Consider the following 22,750-nt stretch of genomic DNA (forward strand, 5'->3'; position numbering starts at 1 on the left):
CTACAGTTCATCAGTTTGTGGGAGCACAGGGCCCAGATATGGTATAGGTAGAGCAGTGAGGTGTTAGTGAAAGGGAGTCGGGAGGGGGTCAGGCCTCCTGCATGAGAAGTGAGGGTCTTCATGAGCAGTAGGAGCTTTGGGGTCAGCCTGCACAAGATGGGCTGGGCCTCACTCCTTTTAGTGAAAGCCCTCAAGACTTTACTTATCTGGGGCCACCCAGTGAGTCAGGGGACAGAGGCTCTCACTCTTTCAGTTACACCAATCCCATGCTGGGATTTGATAACTTGGTGTGCCGCACTGTGCGTTTCTGTTTCTTTGGAAGTGCTGGGCATCTCGTATGGTGGGTTGTGGAGCCACACTGCCTGCATTTGAATCCCAGCTTCACGCTGTCTTGACATGACTTCTCTTACCTCAGTTTTCCCATCTGTAAATGGGGTATAATCATGGTACCTATCTTACGAGTTTTTTGTTGGTTTTTTTGTTTTTAAATTTCAGATTCAGGAGATACATAGGTATATTGGGTGATGATGGGATTTGAGCCTCTGTGAACTCATCACCTAAACTGTGAATGTAGTACCCGGTAAATAGTTTTGCAAGCCTTGCTTCCTTCCATGCCTTTCCACTTTTGGAGTCGCCAGTGTCCATGATTTCCATCTTTATGACCATGTGTGCCCATTGTTTAGCTTCCACTTATGAATGAGAATATGTGGTACTCACCTTTCTGTGTCAGAGTTATTTCACTTAGGGTATTGGCTTCCAGCTCCATCTATGTGGCTGCAAAGGACATGATTTCATTATGAGGTTAAGTTTAACATTAAGCCTTAGAATTCACATTAAGGTTTTGTGCTTGGCAAAAATAAGGTCCCAGGAAATGTTAATTGTGGTTGCCATTGTCGGCCACCATTACCACCACCACCATTGTCAAATTAGGCTCTTCATTCTTTTAATAACAACTTCTAAGGTTTTTTGTTTTGTTTTGTTTTGTTTTTCTTTGAGACAGGCCCTCGCTCTGTCACCCAGGCTGGAATGCAGCGATGCAATCTCTGCAACCTCTATCTCCTGGACTTGCACTTCAGCCGCCTGAGTAGCTTGGACCACAGATGTGCATCACCATGCCTGGCTTTTTGTTTGTTTATTTAAGATGGGTCTTGGTCTGTCACCCAGGCTGGAGTGCAGTGACCTGATCTAGCTCACTACAGCCTCTAGCATCTGGACTTAAATGATCCTCCTGCCTCAGCCTCCCAAAAGTGCTTAGATTACAGGTGTGAGTCACTGCACCTGGCTTGAGGATTTAAAAACAAGTGAGCAAACAAACCAGGCTATCCTAGATATTTGTGTTATGAAATGAATTTCTATAGGTAATCACCTTCACTTATTTTTTATTTCTATGAATTTATAGAGAACATGGTGTATAATTGGTGCCCAGAGATAGTTATTGTAAGAAATACATTGTTCATTTTCTGTATCTTAGAATTTGAGGATTCTCAGTACACTATTAAAACATATGTTCTCCTGAAACAGAAAAGTAGTAAAGATCTCAGTCTATATTTTCAGTATTTGGGAATCAAATAAGAACTGTATCTATTAGCTCTTCCCCCTAGAAATCCCCCCCCCCAAAAAAATAAAAAAACAAAAAGAGGAGGAGGGCAGATGACTCTTGGTTGCTTCTTCTTCATTAACAGCTTCTGAATAATTTTGGAGAAGTCATTTTAAATGCTAAACATCACGCCATTCATTCATAAAAAAGGATAGGAATCATATAGAAAATAGCAGGACCATTTTTTTTTCCTTCTGGATTTTACAGGAAAAGAAGAAAATAGGCAGAGCCTGTACCCTTTGATCTGTCATTGCAGAATAAGTCAACTATTATAACTAAGAAATCTTTTTCCACCTTGTGTGCTACACATTGTAGTAGGATTTAGTCACATCTTACATCAGCCCTACAAGGTACATGGTGGTGTCCCCATTTTTAAAAAGAGAGAGATGGAATATGCCTCCCATATTTACAGATCTCTTTCCACTCACTGGGCTTCTCCCTGGCCCCAAATAACTAACACTTTGATTATCGATTGCAGTTGGAGAAGGAAGCCAGTTTGGTTAGTGAAAATGTGGATTGTAACTCTATTTCATTTTCTCAGATCTATCTCCCTTCCTCCCTCGCTCTTTTTCTCTCTCTTTTTTTCCTATATCCTCTTTCATTTTATTTTCTTCTTTATTTCCTTTCTTTGACAAGGTCTCTGTCACCCAGACTGGAGTGCAGTGGTGCAGTCATAGCTCACTGCAGCCTCAAACATCTGGGATCAGGTGATCCTCCTGCCTCAGCCTCCCACATAGCTGCGACTACATGTGTGTGCCACCACACGCTTGGCTAATTAAACAAAAAAAATGTTCTTGAGTGACAGGGAAATGAGCTTAAAGGTTTTTTTGAGATGGGGGCAGGTCTCACTGTGTTGTTCAGGTTGATCTTGAACTCCTGGGCTCAAGCCATCTTCCTGTGTTGTTGGTGCGAGCCACCATACCTGTCTCCATTTTGTCAGATTTCTATGTTTTCTTTTTCTTCTATATCTTCTAATATGATTATTTGTTAAGAGGTCAGGAGTTCAGTGTTGTGTATAATTCTACCACAGTTCATGTTTATTGATGCCCATTGTTCATATGTCCAACTAAAATGATAGCATTTGTTTGAGCAAAGGTTAAGTATGTCTTGCAGATTCATTCATCCCGTCCTTTCTGCATTCATTTAGAAATACTTGTTCAGTTCCTAATATGTTTGAGAAACAGCCAGAGGATGCGTCAGTGAGCGGGAGGTGAGTTTCTGGTTCACAGAGCTACTTACAGTGAGGAATACAGAGTAAAGGAGGTGAGTGTGGATGTGATAGACAGTAGGGGGTGTGGGTGGCCCCTTGAGGTGGTTGGAAAGGACAGCTCTCCAGAGGAGACAGGTGGGCTGGACTTTGGATGAGAAAGAAACATCTCTGGGATCTGTTGGGGGCAGAGCAGTCTAGATAGAGATAGCCTGTACAAACATGTGAAGTGGAAAAATGTGGAAGTGTTTATGAATCAAAAGGGAATTAGCGTGGCTAGGATGCAGCAAGCAATCGGGAGAGGAGAATGATACGGGGTTGGAGAGGAAGGTAGGGTTGAGATTAGGGATGACGTTAAAGACTGTGTTAAGGGATTTTTAAGATTTGACATGAAATGCCATAAAAAGTCACCAAACTGTCACACTGTGGAGTGACATAATCAGGTCTATATTTTTAGAAGATTGCTGTGGGAAGAGTGTGTTGTAGATGGGCAAGAGATGGGGAAAGACCAATGAGAAGGCAGTCAGCCATCCAGGGAAGAGGGGATGGTGGCTGAAACTACAGTGGCATTGGGAGAAAATGTATGGAGTTCAGATATGTTTCAGAATTAAAATTTCCAGAATTTCAGGCTGTGAGGAATGAGGGCAAGCAAGGAATTAAGGATGAGTTTTGGAGCAAATGGAAGAGGGATATGGAGGCTCCCTTACTGGGATGTAGAAGGCTCAAGGAGGGAAGTAGGACACAGGGACACGTCAAGTCTTCCACGGCACATTGAGCTGAATGTGAAATGCCCATGAGGTTCCAACACAGATGTCAGGTATTGGACATATGTCTGAAGCTCAAGGGAGAGAGTTGTATATAGGAATTTGGAAGTCACATCTGTATAGAACAGATAATATTTAAAGGCATGCAACAAATATTTCCGCATGGCAGAAATGTGAATTCTTTCAGCCTGATAACCTTTATTGGTACTTCTTTTATTATTTTATATTTTTTTGAGACAGAGTCTTGCTCTGTTGCCCAGGCTGGAGGCAGTGGCATGATCTCGGCTCACTGCATCCTCTGCCTCCGGGGTTCAAGCAATTCTCATGCCTCAGCCTTCCAAGTAGCTGGGATTACAGGCGCCTGCCACCACACACAGCTATTTTTGTATTTGAAGTAGAGATGAGGTTTCGCCATGTTGGCCAGGCTGGTCTCGAACTCCCAACCTTAGGTTATCCACCGGTCTTGGCCTCCCAAAGTGTTTATTGATTCTTCTGATGGTGCATACCCTTTGCCTAATACCAGCCTTTGACTGTGATGGAAAATACTAATAAATTTTTTTTATTTATTTTTATTTTTTTGAGACAGAGCCTCTCTCTGTCACTCAGGCTGGAGTGCAGTGGCACCATCTTGGCTCAATGCAACCTCTGCCTCCCGGGTTCAAGCAGTTCTTCTGCCCCAGCCTCCTGAGTAGCTGGGATTACAGGCGTGCACCACCATGCCCAGCTAATGTTTTTGTATTTTAATAGAGACAGGGTTTTACCATGTTGGCCAGACTGGTCTTGGACTCCTGACCTCAAGTGATCCACCCACCTTGGCCTCCCAAAGTGTTGGGATTACAATTGTGAACCACCATGCTCAGCCAAGGAAAATACCAGTAAATTTAAATTAAGAAATAGAGTCTTGGATGTGGGTGAGGAACTCTGCAAATTCTCCTGCTTTTAAACATCTGGGTGAGAGGAACATAAAATTTGGATATTGGGAAAAAAATAACCAGCTGAATTTGAAATACTACAAAGGGAAATGACTCTGCAGACATGAGACAAATTGTCATATGGTTTCTAAAATATGTTCTGAAATCAGATTCAGAAAGCTGCTAGAAATTCAACATCTATAACCGTTTCATGTTTGATGGCATTTGACTGCCATCAGCAAAGAGCTTATTTAATGTGAAATAAAGGTGCACAGTATAAAATCAGAGATTCTCCTGGAATGAGAGAATTAGAGAATCTGTACCCTGTCTTTCAGAATTCTGAAGTTCCTTGCGTCTGAATGTGTGGTATACTGCTTGACTTAATTTCTTACAAAAGATTGTCAAGAGAGATTTCTTTTCAAGGGCGCAGTTGAATGCGGAGTTCGAGGGCACCCTGGGCAATATAGTGAGACCTTGTCTTACTTAAAAAAAAAATATATATATACACACACACACACACACACACACACACACACACGTATATATGTATATACACACACATATATATGTATATATCATATAAAAATCTAATTATATACATGTAGATTGTATATAACATATAATGCCATATATTTGATATATATTATATATAATAAAAAAAGAAAATGCTAGCAAAATATTTGCAGCTACAACTGTGGTGTTCCATGTTCTATAAGGTATATGAAGTTTTGTATTCTTTTTTTCTTAGTATAGCTACATTCCATATCCTTTTAAAGCAAGAAAAGCCCCATATGTAGGTGAGAATATTCAGGCTAGATAAATTAGGAGGAGTGTTCAGGTCAGCCTCCAGATGGGCTGGTTCTGACTTTCCCTCCCTCCCCAAAAAGGCAGTCTTGAATATTCTTTCTGCGTTTAATTAACACAACTAATTACTTCTCAAACTGTCGCTGTGTAGGACTAGATATGTTTTTTGTTTTTTTTCCTCCAACCTGTGGCAGAACAATACTTTTAAAACACAATGCAAATAAATTACTAGTGGCTTGTGTTTTATGGGCCTTTATTTTAGCTATTATTAGAGTTAACAGATATAAAATTACTCAGTCAAATTGCTGTGTTCTCAAAAGCTTACTCTATTTCTGTACTTCATGCAGACTGGGACCACACTTTGAGTAATATTGCATTGTATAACACTGTTAAATACAGTTGTCCTTAAATTTTCTGTGTTTATATTATTCATCAGCTGTGTCTTTCTGGTGTAGGCTGTTTGGTTATATAGCTTCTTTAACGATTGGTATGTGTTTTTAAAAATAATTCCATGCCTCTTGTTACCTTGAACATTTTGTTTCTTTCTCTTTTCCCCTCCCCTCCCCTCCCCTCCCCTCCCCTATCCTCCCCTCCTCCACCTTTCCCCTCCCCTCCCTTCCCCCTTCCCCGTTCCCCCCTCCCTTTCTTTTTTCTTTTTTTTTTTTTTTTTTTTGAGACGGAGTCTTGCTCTGTCGTCCAGGCTGGAGTATAGTGGTGCGATATTGGTTCACTGCAACCTCCACCTCCTGGGTTCAAGTGATTTTCCTGCCTCATACTCCAGAGTAGCTGGGATTACAGGTGCCTACCACCACACCCGGCTCATTTTAAAATTTTATTTATTTATTTTTTGAGATGGAGTCGCACTCTGTCGCCCAGACTGGAGTGCAGTGGCACGATCTCAGCTCACAGCAAGCTCCGCCTCCCAGGTTCACGCCATTCTCCAGCCTCAGCCTCCCGAGTAGCTGGGACTACAGGCACCCGCCACCACGCCTGGCTAATTTTTTCTATTTTTTAGTAGAGACGGAGTTTCACCGTGTTAGCCAGGGTGGTCTCGATCTCCTGACCTCGTGATCCGCCTGCCTCGGCCTCCCAAAGTGCTGGGATTACAGGTGTGAGCCCCCGCGCCTGGCCTAATTTTTTAATTTTTTAGTGGAGATGGAGTTTCACCATGTTTTGCAGGCTGATCTTGAACTCCTGACCTCAGTTGATCAGCCCGCTTCAGCCTCCCAAAGTGCTGGGATTACAGGCATGAGATACCACACCATCCTGAATGTACTGTATCTTTCAGTCCTTGGGTTAGGCTTGTACGTGTCCTAAAGCATTGAGTTTTGTGGGCGTCTAGTGTTAATAGTATTGTAAGTATAATTGTATTGCAGATATTCATAGTATTCGGTACTTTCTCTAGAGACCTATTTCTCCATTTTCTTATGTTTTATTTTCTTTCTTTAAAAATTTTTTTATTTTTATATATTTGGATAGTACAAGTGCAGGTTTCTTACATGCTCATATTGGATAGTGGTGGAGTCTGGGCTTTTAGTGCATCCATCACCTGAATAGTGAACATTGTACACAGAAGGTAATTTTCTGTCCTCACCGCTCCCACCCTCTCACCTTTTGGAGTCTCCAGTGTCTGTTATTCGCTCTGTGTGTCTGTGTGTACCCACTCTTTGGCTTCCACTTGTAAGTGGAACATGCAGTGTCTGATTTGGTGATTCGTGTAGGATAATAGACCCCGGTTTCATCCCTGTTCCTGCACAGACGACTTGTCTTATTTTCATGACCTGTTCTCACGCTCAACTTCAGTTCAGTGAGACCTGAGATAAAACGAAGGAAAGATGTTCCTGTTGCCTTTTGAAAGGGTATAAAAACACCCTTCCTCCTGTTTCTGTGACATGGCAGGCGGTGTTCCAGACTCCGAATTCGTAATGCTTGCAACGATTTTGTTCTGTATTTCTCTGAGTAAAATGTGTGTATTTGAGCATCCGATCACTACATTTCTCATTCACTGGAAGAAGAGAGTGCTCAAAGAGCTTAACAAAAAAGTCACACTCTGAGGGCTCCTGGTTTGAAGTAGGAGTGGTGATTTGATCCTATCCTGTAGCCCTCTGTCTATTTTGGCAAGGAATGCCTTGAGAGACTTCTTTGAACCCGATGTGTGCGCTCACACCCTGCTGACTCCAGGGTGTTTTGCTACACCCTGTTTTACTCTTGACAAACTACCTCTGGCCTGTTTGACTGGTGCAGTTTTAATTTGGTGCAGTTGAGCTGTACCTGGTTTCCCTGGTGAACCTGGAGTCCACACTGCTGGATGCCGTCTGTGCTGTCCATTGAGGGGTTACTTAGGTGGTGGAATCTGTTCCCCTATTTTCCACCTGCTTTCCATTTTTTACCCTTTACTTGAGGTTTTGCCCTTTCCTTGAGGACTCAGCAAAACAGGTTGTTTATTTACGTTTTGGGTGGACTGTATTTTTGGGGATCATTTTATTCTGTAGTTAGTTTTAAAGTCTATGCCGTTGACTTCAAATTTTGCCTTCCTAATGGATTGAGATGGCAGACAGAGCGAAGGAGAAACCTGCAAAGAGGTGTTACTCTTTTTCTGGGACCCCTCGGAAGGATTCGGTGAAGGCGCTAAGGTTTTCAAGGTCATTGAACCTCAAGAGAGCCACTTCAGAAGTCAGCAAAAGGCAGGTTGGTACAGAAACTTCCTTAAAACACCCCTTTAATTTTTTTTTTGGTTGGGGAGAATTGAAAGTCATGCTTACTCTTTGTGTTTATTCCTTAAAAAGTTTCTTGATTAATTTTGATGATTTTTCTGTTTTTAAAATCATATTGATATTTTCTGTGCTATCAATTCATTTGTGAATGCTTATTATTTATTAGCGTTTATGTTTATTCATTTATTGCAAGGGTTTAAATTACTATATGCCGCAATACTAACAAGTTGTGATGTTAGCAGATCCTTATTACTCATATGGAATCTTTTACTAAAACATGTTTTTAATGAAGACACTAAAAGGGATTAGTTGATTTTTATGTATAACAAAATAATAGAATAAAAGCAAATTAGTGTTTCTGTAATTTCACAGTTCTGTAGATTGTTCAGAATTAAAAATATTTTTTCTGAAGAATACTTTGGGCCAGGCACGGTGGTATGTCCTTGTAATCCCAGCACTTTGGATGGCCGAAGGAGGTGGATCACTTGAACCTAGAAGTTGGAGACCAGCCTGGGCAACATGGTGAAACCACATCGCTACAAAAAATAGAAACATAGCCAGGCATGGTGGTGCATGCCTATAGGCCCAGCTACTCGGGAGGCTGAGGTGGGAGAATCACCTGAGCCTGGGGAGGTTGAGGGTGCAGTGAGCCGAGATTGCACCACTGCATTCCAGCCTTGGTGACAGTGAGACCCTCTCTCAAAAAAAAAAAAAAAAATTAAACATTTTTTTAAGAGTTCTTTGAAGCTATTGGATATATGATGGTATAAGTTTAGGCTATACAATCAATCCATAGTGGATCTTTTAACAGTGTTATAACGATTCCTTTTCTTAATGTTCATGTTTTTGGAACTAGTTTGTAATTACCAAACAACAATAACAGGTAAAAAGTAAAGATTACCCTGCACATAAAATACGCTTTTTTATTTTTACTTTTGGATGAGTGCCATGGGTTATGTGTGCCCTCCAGTGGTCTTTCATTAGAATGGTGATTTTCGAGCTGTGAAACCATTGAGAGTTAGTCATGATATCTGCGTCCCCCTGCCTGGGGAAGAATGGTGCCTTGCAGCATTACAGATAGGTGCTTCAGAACTGTTTCCCTCTTAGTACAAATTCAGTTCAAATGTGTGATATTGATTCTGGCCAGTTTATGAATGATGTGTGTTTTGGGAATATCTTTTAATGGTTTATAGATTGGACACTTAAAATCAATGTGTCATCAGTTCTACACTTACTTTGGTCCTCGTATGTCTGCTAAATCTTGTAGTTTTAGTTTCATCTTTTTTTTTTTTTTTTTTTTTTTTGAGACAGAGTCCAGATCTGTTGCCCAGGCTGGAGTGCAGTGGCGTGACCACAGCTCTTGGTAGTCTCAATCTCCTGGGCTGAAGCAGTCCTCCCACCTCAGCCTCGCAAGTAGCTGAGACCACAGGCATGTGCTACACCCTGTTAATTTTATTTTTTTTGTAGACATGGGGGTCTCACTATGTTGCCTAGGCTGGTTGCAAACTCACGGTCTCAAGCAATCCTCCTGCCTCAGCCTCTCAAAGTTCTGGGATTATATGTGTGAGCCACTGTGCCTGGTCAGTTTAATCACCTTTCTTATATTTTCCTTATTATCATGGACAACACTGAAATACTGAAAATAAATCAAGTCTAAGACATTCCAAATCTCTAATTATTTTATATATAACTTCCTTCCTTCAGCAGAAGCCACCATATTGGATGTTTGTTGGTAAAGAATTTTCAGCAAACCTGATTTTCTTCATTGTGATGATATTTTCTTCAAATTAATGTAATTTGAGTAAAGACGCAGAATAAAACCTGTTTTTAAGACTTTAAACCTCCTGTGTAGACTATGCAGAAAGTAATACCAGAAATGAATGAGGAAATTCAGAGACTGCCTAAAAGTATTGTTGCTGATTCAGTTGACAGAATCTTTTTCTCTTCCCTTTTGAAGAATCATAGAGTTTAAAACTGCTTGAACCCGAGGGTGGTGGCCTAAGTGTTGGTATTTGCCAATTGAGAATTTAAGAATGAGTGCTTTGTATTAAGAATTCCATGACATTGTTTATAGAAGTAGGGTGTTGACCTAGAGATCTCTGCCAAAACTCAATTTGTCTAATTAAATTCTGCCGAGCATTTCTAACTTCCTTCCCTAAACGACTTCTAATTGTGTGTCGTTCCAGTGGTGGTGATGATAATGATGATGTTCTGTCTTTGTAAACATGCCTTTAAATCATTAAGTTCTAAGCTGGCAGGTAAAATGGAATTACTTTTCATCTTATTGATGAGATGTGGCCTTTTGGAGGATGTGTGTGGAGGGGGACCTTGCGTGTAGATGAAAAATCATGTAGACTTCTTGTACAAAATTCCTAGATCATTTGTTTGTTGTGGGGTGGAGCACTGATAAGAAAGACAGACTTTTTCCCCCTCAAGCAGGAACCATCCCCTCTTCAGAGCATTTTGTTTCCCTGCTAGGAGCCAGGATGTGACATTTAAGCAGCCGCATATTTTCAGTTTTGTGCATCACTTTGTTTGAGGTGAGGTTGCCATAGAAAACGTAAGTTTTAAAGTTGTTTTGTGTGTGTTTCTTGGGGGAGGGAGATGTAGTTGGAGTAAGAGTATAATACCTCTGAGATTTGTCAAGAGAATTGAGACCATGCTTTTTCCCTGCTGCTGTTGAGTTACGGAGGCGGAGCCTTGGGTGCGTTCAAGATGAGGCTTCACTCGTTGCCTGTGGCCTGCCTTGGTGGCTGAGGAGGGCATTGCTGCTGGCGGTGTGATGGATGTTAACACTGCTTTACAAGGGGTGCTGAAGACCACTCTCGTCCATGACGGCCCAGCACGTGGGATTTCCGGAGCCGCCAGAGCCTTAGACAAGCACCAAGCCCATCTTTGTGTGCCTGTATCCAACTGTGATGAGCGTGTGTGTGTGTTAAGTTGGTGGAGGCCCATGTGCTGAATACCAGATTAGCCTAATTAAGGTTGACAAAAGCAAGAAACGGGAATGGGTAGGCCTCTGTAATACTGACAGAGGGAAGACCCTGCAGAGTGGTTGGTTGCAGTTGTTTAGTACTTAAGGACTGTGGCAGTTATAAGGAATCTCAGGCCAAGGATGTCATTGAAGAGCACTTTAAATGCAAGAAATGAACAAATAAAACTTTGGCTCAAAAAAAAAAAAAGAAAAAAAAGTTGCGATGTTGTATAAAATGGAATGAAAAAAGAGAAGCAGCAGCTAAAATATAATATATTGGGGGAGCTTTCTAAGCTCACTGGGTGAGAGGTTCAGTTTATAGCATAGATGATTGAAATTTCTGCCTCAGCAAAAGCAGAACTTGGTTTTGAAGTAAATGGTTGAAATTCATGCATCCAGATGTCTGCATGACTGGGTTCATGGACTTCAGTCATCTTCTTTAACACCCAGGTTATGACTTCCAGGTTTTGATTATATAGAAAATAACAACCAAGATGTAGAAGTCATCAGAATGATACAATCTGACAAAGTTGCTTAGCAGCAGAAAAACAATGATGCTAACTCAGAAAGTTAGATGATTTTTAAAAATTCAACGAAAAAGCTTTGAAAGCTGTTAATTAGAGATTTATAGATTATAGCTTACCTGTTAAAAAGACTTCCTTTTCAAAGAGGTATTAATAGAAGACACAATTCAAAATAACTCTGCCTTGATCTTGTAAGGCCTTAAGGTAATTGTGAATTCCCTTGATAGAAAAGGTAAGAAGCAAAGCAAATTGGGCGGATTTTGTATTTAAGCAATCTAGAGATTTATAATATCTATTATGTGCATATGCATGTGTGAAGACAACATAGTAAGGTGTGTTGTTTTATAGTTTTCTATGTTCTACTCAAATTGGCTTGCAGTAGAATTATAGTTAAATTGATGCAGGGCAGGTAAGCCTCAAAATTGGGCTTAGACTGGGAAGGTTCTTGGCTTTGCTCAGGAAAGAATTCAAGAGTGAGGGCCGGGCACTGTGGCTCACGCCTGTAATCCCAGCACTTTGGGAGGCTGAGGCAGGTGGATCACCTTAGGTCAGGAGTTCAAGACCAGCCTGGTCAACATGGTGAAACCCCGTCTCTACTAAAAATACGAAAATTAGCTGGTCGTGGTGGTAGGCGCCTGTAATCCCAGCTACTCAGGAGGCTGAGGCAGAAGAATTGCTTGAACCCAGGAGATGGAGGTTGCAGTCAGCCGAGATTGCACCACTGCACTCCAGCCTGGGCAACAGAGTAAAACTTTGTCTCAAGGAAAAAAAAAAAAAAAAAAAAAAAAAATTCAAGAGTGTGCAGGTTGGTAGAAGAAAACGGCTTTATTGAGGCTGTAGTGTTAGAGCTCTGTGACTGCTCCCGCAGAGCAGAGCTACCCGCTAGGCAGTGCATACAGGGTGACAGCTCAGGGGCAGTTCTATAGTCATGTTTATACCCACTTTTAATTAATGCAAATTAAGGGACAGATTATTCAGATATTTCTAGAACAAAGGTGGTACCTTTCAGGTGTTGCCCTGGCAGTGTTAAACTGTCAAGGAGCTGGTGGGGATGTCTTGTGGAGAGGTGCTTTTTATACAGTCGTTCTTTTTACAATAGACAGTGTTACTTCTTGTTAGTGAGAAAATGCAGATATAACCAGGATAATTTTAAGTACAAAACTGTTCATCAAAAAATATTAAAACATACCTATGTTCTGGCTAAGTGCTGTACTAGAAAGAAAACTACTTATTAAGAATATGTAACAAGTTGGGAATTAGAACTCTCCTCCTGTGGGTTTTTTTTTTTTTTTTTTTTTTTTGATGCAGAGTCTCTGTCTTCGCTGGACTGCAGTGGCACAATCTTGGCTCACTGCAGCCTCTTCCTCCTGGGTTCAAATGAGTCTTCAGCCTCCCACATAGTTGGGATAACAAGCATGCGTGACCACACCTGGCTAATTTTTGTATTTTTAGTAGAGATGGGGTTTCACCATGTTGCCCAGGCTGGTCTCAATTTCCTGTCTCGATCTCTTCTCTTCTCTGTCTCTTGTTTGTAGTGGAGAGAATAACCTTGATTCCTAAATAGAAAACAGAATATATGTGTGTGGATACTTGTAGTGTGTTTATTGTCTTCATTACTAGTTTCCTAATCATAGCAGAAAAGGTGGTGTTCGCTACCGATGTCACCCCAGCCCTAAAGGAGTAATGTGTTCTTTTTTTTTGAGACGGAGTCTTGCTCTGTCGCCCAGGCTGTGCAGTGGCACCATCTCGGCTCACTGCAAGCTCTGCCTCCTGGGTTCACACCGTTCTCCTGCCTCAGCCTCCTGAGTAGCTGGGATTACAGGCGCCCGCCGCCACACCTGGCTAATTTTTTGTGTTTTTAGTAGAGATGGGGTTTCACCGTGTTAGCCAGGATGGTCTTGATCTCCTGACCTCGTGATCCGCCTGCCTCGGCCTCCCAAAGTGCTGGGATTACAGGCGTGAGCCACCGTGCCTGGCCTGAGTAATGTATTCTTGCTATGTTTGTGACATTGCTTTCCTGTGTAAATATGAAAATATTCTGGAACTTGATTTCTTGTTACTCTTGTGTTGTGCAAATTGTGTGTTCTGGCTTCCTTTACCAACCACAAGTAATGAGAGGTTCCACCACTTAAATATAATTCATATTTTCTAGGATAGCTTATAATTTTTGAAATAATTAAGTTTAGCTTTATGTAACTAGGTAAAAATGTGCATACCACAGTACTCAAGATATTAGTTTAAAATGAAAAAAAAAAAACCCAACACTTTCAGTTTTTGCTATGTTTAGTTTAATCTGTGGCAAATAAGCTTTCTTCCAAAAGTATGCTCTCCCCAGATAGAGAGATTCCTGATTTGGTTTGAAGCAGGTTCTCCTTAGTTATTTTTAAGGAAGTATTATGCAGTGTGTTGAGCATTAATTCTTCTGGTGCTTCCCGGTTCGCCGTTAAGATTTTTTTTTTCTTCCTGGAAATGGAAGCCAAGTTTAAACTATTCTGAGATAACATTGGATTTAAGAATATAATATTTTAGATCACTGAAGCCCTAGATGTTAAAGAGAAATGAACTCTACACATAGGTGAGAGAGAGGATGGAATTTATCATCCTAGAGGTATTAACAACAAAAAAGATTGCTGAATACAGTTCATTCAAGAAAGAATCAGGCAAGTCAAGGTCTTTAAGCTTTACCCTTATTCCAGATAGAATTTCTACCACTTCATAATACTAATCAAGCAGATAGGAGATGTCAAAGTATAGGAGGATCAACATGGAACCATTGCTTATTTTGAAGAAAAAAAAAACGTAGATCATTTAGTTAGAGGATTAATACGTATTTCCCAAAAGGCAACAGTTCTTCTACAAGGAGCATACTTTTTATGTGTCTTTAGAAATAGGGCCTCGCTCTGTTACCCAGGCTAGAGTGCAGTAGTGTGATCATAGCTCACTGTAGCCTCAAACTCCTGACCTCAAGCAATCCACCTGCCTTGGGCTCTCAAAGTGCTAGGATTGCAGGCATGAGCCAATGCACTGGGCCGTTCGTGTGTTTATTAATACCAAGTGGATATAATGCAGTTAAAGTTAGGAAACACGGTACATACTGAGAACTGTTAGTTACATGATTATATGATCACAGCGAGGAGCTATTTCTGTAAGATCAGAATGAATGGAGCATGCTGCCTGGGAACCTGTAGCTGCTTGGTTAGAATGAGGGGGTGCTCAGCTGGTGGTAAATTTTTTGTTTACCTATTTGGGTTGTGAACTAACTGCACTGTAATTTATGTTAATTTGTACTTTAAAAGTCTTCAGGGTTGTACTCGATCTTAAGTGTGGGTGAGAAAGATAAAAATTATGCATAAATACTAATGGCAGTCATGAAAGGGAGAGAGGTTATTCTTTTTTGAAAGAAGAGAATCCTCCTTTGTCACCCAGGCTGGAGTGTAGTAGCGTGATCATGGCTCACTCCAGCCTTGAACTCCTGGGCTCAGGGGATCCTTCTGCTTCAGCCTCCCAGTAGCTGACAGGCATGCACCATCATACCCGGCTAATTTTTTACTTTTTGTACAGATGGGGTTCCCTGTGTTGCCCAGGCTGGTCTTGAATGCCTGTCCTCCAGCAGTCCTCACACTTTGGCCTCCAAGGTTATCCTTTCGAATAAAAGTCATATGTAACTAAGCCCAGTTATTTGTGATATGTAAATCTTAGAGTTATATCTTTAAAACTGTAAAGCATGTTTCTGTAATTCATGACCTACTTCTTTTTTTCCTTAGGAGTGCTACTTCTGAATTCTTGCAGAAGTACAGATTGATTATACAGTTAGTGCTGATCTTTGCAAAAGATAGAACAACTTACATTAACTCTGATATGGAAATACATATAATCTTATTTTGGCAAGCATTTTACCCCTTTCAGTTTCTACTTTTCCTGATGTTTAAATTTATCTTGTGGCCTTGTATGGTGATAGGAACTCCTTGGTATTTTTCTTGATTTTAGTTTTCTTTTGCAGTTTGAAAGATTGTATGCAATGCTGCGAATAAGATTTCTTAGTTTTTTACCACTGTGGTTTAATATGAAATTCCAAAGAATTTTAAAGTTTTTATAAAATTAAGATTTCCATATTGAGGCCTAGACGAATGTATTACTTGAGGAAGGAGGTTTTAAATTCATCCTATTTAATGTGAGAGTTTGACTTGCATGCATCACTTTATTTTTCCCTACCAAAATCAACATTTTATAGTGTTAGAATATCTATCGACATGTTTGGGTTACCTAACTCAAACCTATTTCTTTTTTTTTTTTGAGACAGAGTCGGATCTCAGCTCACTGCAAACTCCGCCTCCCGAGTTCACACTTAAAAGCAGAAAGCAGTTAACTATTTCCTTATAATGTTTCTGCACTTCCATTGGAGCCATGACATTGCAACAGAAATTATATTCACAGGCGAAGTTCCACAGCAACTGTCTTATGCTATGTGTTGCCGCCTAAACGCTTATTTCTTTTGATTTGAAGGTTGTAATTCTTACTGTGAGTCTCAGTAACTTTTGCAAGAGCAGCCATTGACAGGTGCCCGCCATCTCTCTAGCCAGATGCTACCTCATCTGCCTCTGTCCGATGACTCTGGAGTTGGTCTGTTCTCAATTTAATAAAGCTTGATGGCCGCCGATGTGTTGCTAAAGTCATCAGTTGTAAAATGAGGAGGTAGAAATGTATTCTTGTCTTTTCTGGGAGGTCCAGTTACACACAGCTTCAGGTTAATGACGATCCAAGTTCCTTCCCTGTTTGTGTCTTAAAAACAAGATTGAAAGCATAAACAAAACGAACAACAAAGTTCTTTGATCAAGGGAAGGGATTACGACTGTTCACAGACGGAATTGGATCGGACCCTGAATTCTTATAGCTTGCTTTGACTTTGTCATTTAGTCTAGGATTTCTTAGTCTAGGATTTCTTTCACTAGGGGCGTATAGATATTCTAAAACATGCACACATTCACACATCCCACCCCATAGATACCCAGAAACCACTTAGGACTCGCTGAATCAGAATCTCCAGTGGTAGTGGGATGGGGCTGGGGCTAGTCAGGTACCCTCACTCCCTCCCTCAAAGGTCCCAAAGTGAATCTGACCTAAACATTGCCAGGTGAAGAAACTGAAGTCTGGAGCGGCCAGGTGATATGAAGATAATAGAACTGTTTAGTGACAGATTTGAGAAAGAAGCCGTAGCATTTGAGCATATGCTCTGTGCTCACCCCAGTAAGAAATCAGAAGCATAGTGGTGCAGATCACCTGCCTGAGAGCCAGTGGTGGCCTCGTGAGCCGGTGTGCATGTGCTGACTCGTATTAGCGTCAGCTTTCATGAAGGCGTCCCTTGTGTTTTGAGGCTTCTCAAGTTCTGAGGAAGCACCTGCAGGTTCGCAGAGGTGCCTGTGCGTGGAGATGGGAGGCTAGCCACCAACTGCTGTGCAGATTCCCAGGCCAGAGAGATGGTCTTTATCAGTGATGACAATATGGATAAGCCACCTGCTTTGGGATCAAAATTAAAAAGTCAATATACAAGTCTCTAACCTGGTTACTAATAAAGAATCACTCAGCCCTGTTAACATAAACTATGACTTTGTTCTTGTTAGCCATTTTCTGGTTATCTTTTGTTGAATGACCTTTTAACTATAAATCTTTTAGACACGCAAGTAGCTTTGTCAAAGAGTACTGTATTTTTATTCTTCCTAGTAGAATTTTACTTTTATCATAGGATCGAAAGCCAAATTTTAAACAAATGCTTTTGGAATTTTTTTTGTACCTATGTTTGAGGACCACGTGAGGTGTCAGATACCTTAGATAATTTTTTTTTTTAAATCACATTTTGATGCAGATACTCAGAACGTCAAATCATTAAATTATGTGAAAATAAGTATTTTATGAAGGGTCCTGTTCTTTTTCATTTGTTGCAAGCAAATTATCACCTCCTTCTCTCTTAATAGTGCTTAATTTTGTTAGTAGGTATAGTATTTTTTTTTTTAATAAAACGTTTTAAAAATTGTGTAAATGTAAGGAATACAAATGCAGTTTTGTTACATGGATATATTGTGTGGTGGTGAATTCTTGGCTTTTAACCATCATTCAAATAATGTATGTTGTTGTACCCATGAAGTACTTTCTCATCCCTCACCCCCTCCCATCCTCCCACCCTCCTGAGTCTCCACTATCTATCATTCCACACTCTGTGTCCGTGTGTACACATTATTTAGCTTCCATTTATAAGTGAGAATGTGTGATATTTGACTTTCTGAGTTGTTTCACTTTGAATAATGGCCACCAGTTCCATCAGTATTGCTGCAAAAGACATGATTTCATTCTTTTTTATGGCTGAATAATATTCAGTTGTGTCTATATACCACACTTTCTTTATCCAGTCATCTGTTGTTGGACACTTAGGTCGATTCCCTATCTTTGCTACTGTTTTTAGTGCTGAGATACATATGTGAGTGCAGGTACCTTTTTGATGTAATGATTTCTTTTCCTTTGGGTAGATACCTGGTAGTGAGATTGCTGGATCAAATGGTAGTTGCAATTTTAGTTCTTTGGGAAATCTCCATGTTGTTTTTCATAGAGGTTGTACTAATTTACATTCCCACCTGTTTTAATCTGTTCTGTTTACTGCTATATCCCCATGTCCTAGAACAATACTCATAAGCATTCAGTAAACATTTGTTGAATGAATGAATGGAATGGAAATGAACTAATACCCAATCTATCTTTGGCTTGAGAAGGTCCTATTATGCAAATAAGTTTCTCTTTTTTTAAAAAATCAAACTTTTAAAAAATTTTAGTAGAGACGGGGTTTTGGTATGTTGCCCGGCCTGGTCTTGAACTCCGGGGCTCAGGCGATCCTCCCACTGCAGCATCCAAAAGTACTGGGATTACAGGCGTGAGTCACTGGGCCTGGCCGTGTTTTTCTTCTTTTGCTTATCAGTGAAGATTAAATATGTACCATAAGATATAACTTGGAAGATAAAAGGCTTTGGAGTGTTCTTTCTGTGTTTGAATATATATATTGTGGGAGTCACAATAATGAATGCTATAGAGCCAGATTTGGAGGAGGAGAGGTGTCTGTTTTTTATCTTCTTCTCTCTGCTCTTCCTGGATTTTGAACTCTCTTGAAGCTACTCACCTGGATGTGAACTGTGATAGATAACACTCCTAGTTCAGAACTTTGATATGATGCAGTAACAATGATTCAGTTACACTGAGCGGGTTATATCAGGTAGAGAGCAGACAATACTGTAATGAAAAGAGAAGGGTTCTCCATAGGAACGTATTTTTGTGCTAGTAACCACAGAACTTTTTTGATAAGGCCAAGAGATTTACTGAGCTTTTTTGATAAGGTCAAGACATTTGCCGGAAAAGAGGCTTGTCTCGGCACACAGTCCTGGAGTCTTCATGGTTTTCATTTGTAGTTGTTGTAGATGAGGAATTGTTTCTTGCTGAGCTGTTTTTTTTCTTGCATTTGTGAACCCATAGTCGTTACTCTCTTGCTTATTTTTCCACCTTGACCATTTCAGGCCGCTTGAAGACAATCCATATCTATCCTCACTCCATGAAGGAAGTTAAAGGCTGAGCAGGAGACGTGCACCATGAGTGTACTGCACCTCCTCCTCCTCTGGTTTCAGAACATCCCTCCTTCCCATTCCCTTTTATGTGATGTTGGAACATTAAAGCAGCAGGTGATTTCTCCGTCAGGCCCCATGGAGGAGAATGGAGCTTAGCACGATGTATTACCCTGATGATGATAATATCATGACAATATTATTTGTTTCTTGTGGAATTGAAAAAAAAAACATTAGCCTCAGTGGCTGATATTTATATTCTGCTTAATTTACCATGCCTGTTCAAGCTAGCTGTCTATTTTGGGGCTGGTCTTACTGGACTGGACTAGAAAAGATGAGTTTGTCCGATATCACCCCTATATGAATGCCTCAATGCTTAGAATCATCTAGCAAATACTTTTCAAATGTGGCTAGAAACAAAATCATCTTAAATCATTTGGCATTTTTCAGTGCCAAAGACTATCAAATATCTTTTTTTCCCCATTGTGTTTTTATGGTTCAGTGATGGATAGGTGACAGTTTTGTAGCCTTAAATTCCTGCACTACTATCAGTAGCACCATGGTAAGTGCCACTGCAGAGAAAGGCACCATTGATCTTCCCACCACTGCCTCCGGGATGCTTTAGACATTGATAAATGTGCTTTGTGAAACCCTGTGGGAAAGGTTTAGTCTGTTCTTTCTTTAGAAATGAAACTTTTATTTTTGACCTATTGGCATTTCTTTAGCAGAAATATCACTCCTACCAGCTATCTAGATTTGCTGCAGATGATATGTTCATTTTAATGTTTGAATTTTGTTCTTAAATTTTCAAACCTATTTCTCAACTTACGTATCAATAATCTTGTTATACACTATCTGTTCTGTGTTGCCCAGGCTGGAGTGTGGTGGTGTGATCTCAGCTCACTGCACCCTCTGCCTCCCGGGTCGCCTCCCAGGTTCAAGTGATTCTCGTGTCTCAGCCTACTGAGTAGCTGGGATTACAGGCATGCGCCACCACGTCAGTTCAGTTTTGTATTTTTAGTAGAGACAGGGTTTCACCATGTTGGCAGGCTGGTCTCAAACTCCTGTCCTCAGGTGATCCACCCGCCTCAGCCTCCCAAAATGCTGGGATTATAGGTGTGACTCACTGCACCCAGCCAAGCTTAGAATATTTCTGAAGTATTCTGAAAGGTCTGAAATGTTTTTTTTTTTTTTTTTTGAGCGGCAGGGGTAGGTGAGGTGGAAGGTTCTGTATGCAAATCAAGGTCTGGTTTCCAAATTAGGTCTCCACACAAGGTCTGATTGAAAACTGAAGGCTTCAGGTTTTGGAACTGTCAATCCCATGTTAGATGTGCCTGCCCTGTCCCTCTCTTCCTGCCTGGAGGGCTGAGGGTGAGGTGAAGGAGTCCAGAAGCAGAAGCACAACACTTGAGGAATCCTTTTGTGGACTCCTGGAGGTTAGTAAGGATGGACCTAAGTATCTGGCAGTGTGCTCGGAGTTTTCTTGAGCAGTTCCTCGAGTGCCACCTAGAGTCTAATGGTAATACTGAATTAACTTCTAAGCTTTGTCAAGGAGCATGGAGAACTTGAGATTCTCATGCATTTTTGTTCTGTGTCATGAAGAGACTCAATAGTAATTGGAATCAGGATCAGTTTCTGGCTGTTTGATCAGCCATGTAATTAGTCAGCATGGTATGAATATATACATGCCAGAGTTCAGTAATGTACCTTCTGTACTTAAATGGGGATTTTTCTTTTTTTGAGAATTGGCTTCTGTTTAAGGATAAAGAAATCAGTGGTTCATGAAAACGTGGGAATTTTTTTTTCTCTTCTTCTTCTTCTTCTTCTTCTTCTTTTTTTTGATAATATCTTGCTCTGTCATCCAGGCTAGAGTGCACTGGTATGATCCTGGCTTACTGTAGCCTCCTGGGCTCAGCTATCCTCCCGTGTCAGCCTTCAGCCTTCCAAGTAGTTGGGACTACAGGCATATGCCACCACGCCTGGCTAATTTAATTATTTTTTTTTGGAGATTCAGGGTCTCACTTGGTTGTCAGACTAATCTCAAATCCTGGCTTCAAGTAATCCTCTTTCCTTGGCCTCCCATGGTGCTGGAATTATAGGTGTGAACACCCAGCCTAGAATTTTTCTTTTCTTTTTATTTTTCTTTTCTGAGACAAAGTCTCAAAAAGCCCAGGCTGGAGTGCAGTGGCACCATCTCAGCTCACTGCAACCTCTGCCTCCCGGGTTCAAGTGATTCTTCTGCTTCAGGCTTCTGAGTAGCTGGAACTACAGGCGTGTGCCACCATGCCAGGCTAATTTTCGTATTTTTAATAGAGACGGGGTTTCACCATATTGGCCAGGCTGGTCTCGAACTCCTGACCTCGTGATCCGCCTGCCTCACCTTCCCAAAGTGTTGGTATTACAGGTGTGAGCCACTGTGCCAGGCCCATCATTTCTTTTTTATTTTTATGTTTTTGAGATGTAGTTTCACTCTTGTTGCCCAGGCTGGAGTGCAATGGCACAATCTCAGCTCACTGCAACCTCCGCCTCCTGGGTTCAAGTGATTCTCCTGCCTCAGCCTCCCGAGGAGCTGGGATTACAGGCATGCGCCACCACTCCCAGCTTTTTTTGTTTGCTTGTTTTTTTCAGTAGATACGTGGCTTCTCCATGTTTGTCGGGCTGGTCTCGAACTCCTGACCTCAGGTGATCCGCCCGCCTTGGCCTTCCAAAGTGCTGGGATTACAGACATGAGCCACTGCGCCCGGCCTTAGAATTTCTTTTTTAGTATGATTATCCCCTAGCTTATTTGAATTGCTATTTTAATTAACACATTCTGGAAATCTTAATTATTATTAACTTTAACTGAGTGTATTAGGCATGAAAAGTTAGGCAGATTTTGTTTTTTTATTAGAAAAAACTTTGTAATTGTGATTTTACTGATGTTGCCTCTATTCAGTAGGATCCCCCTCCCTCTCCCCCTCTCTCTCCCTCCCTGTCTCTCCCTCTCTCTCCACACCCACCCACCAGGAGGCAGTTCTGTACTGTCTACAAATCTCTGTAAGCCATCATAGAAGAGAAGTGAATCAGAGGAGGGGATTCAACATTCTACACGCTAAGACCTGCCTGGCACACACCTCTTCACAGCCTTTTCTGAAATGACAGACTGTAGCAATTGCCAATTTGACTAAGGAAAAGTTTCCTGGACCAGGCACAATGGCTCACGCCTGTAATCTCAGCACTTTGGGAGGCCAAAGTGGGCGGATTACCTAAGGTCAGGAGTTCAAGACTAGCCTGGCCAACATGGTGAAACCTTGTCTCCACTAAAAATACAAAAATTAGCTGGATGTGGTGGTGCATGCCTGTAATCCCAGCTACCCGGGAGGCAGAGGATGCTGTGAGCTGAGATCATACCACTGCGCTCCAGCCCGGGCAACAGAGGGAGACACTGTCAAAAAAAAAAAAAAAAAAAAAAAAAAAAATGACAGGCACAGTGGCTCACACCTGTAATCCCAGCACTTTGGGAGGCCGAGGTGGACGAATCACAAGGTCAGGATTTTGAGACCAGCCTGACTAACATGGTGAAACCCCGCCTCTACTAAAAATACAAAAATTAGCCGGACCTGGTGGTGCACGCCCGTAATCCCAGCTTCTCAGGAGGCTGAGGTGGGAGAATCGCTCGAA

General features: G+C 41.2%; 1 protein-coding gene and 1 pseudogene across 5 annotated transcripts in view; both read left to right on the top strand.

Annotated features, from left to right (window-relative positions):
* PARD3 (par-3 family cell polarity regulator) overlaps positions 1-22,750 on the top strand; it is a 720,675-nt gene that overhangs the window by 135,666 nt on the left and 562,259 nt on the right. The gene's annotated exons all lie outside the window — the stretch shown is intronic.
* On the top strand, positions 10,753-11,147 carry LOC116418921 (annotated as a pseudogene).

This window comes from Piliocolobus tephrosceles, chromosome 9, assembly GCF_002776525.5.
Source record: "Piliocolobus tephrosceles isolate RC106 chromosome 9, ASM277652v3, whole genome shotgun sequence".
NCBI lineage: Eukaryota > Metazoa > Chordata > Mammalia > Primates > Cercopithecidae > Piliocolobus > Piliocolobus tephrosceles.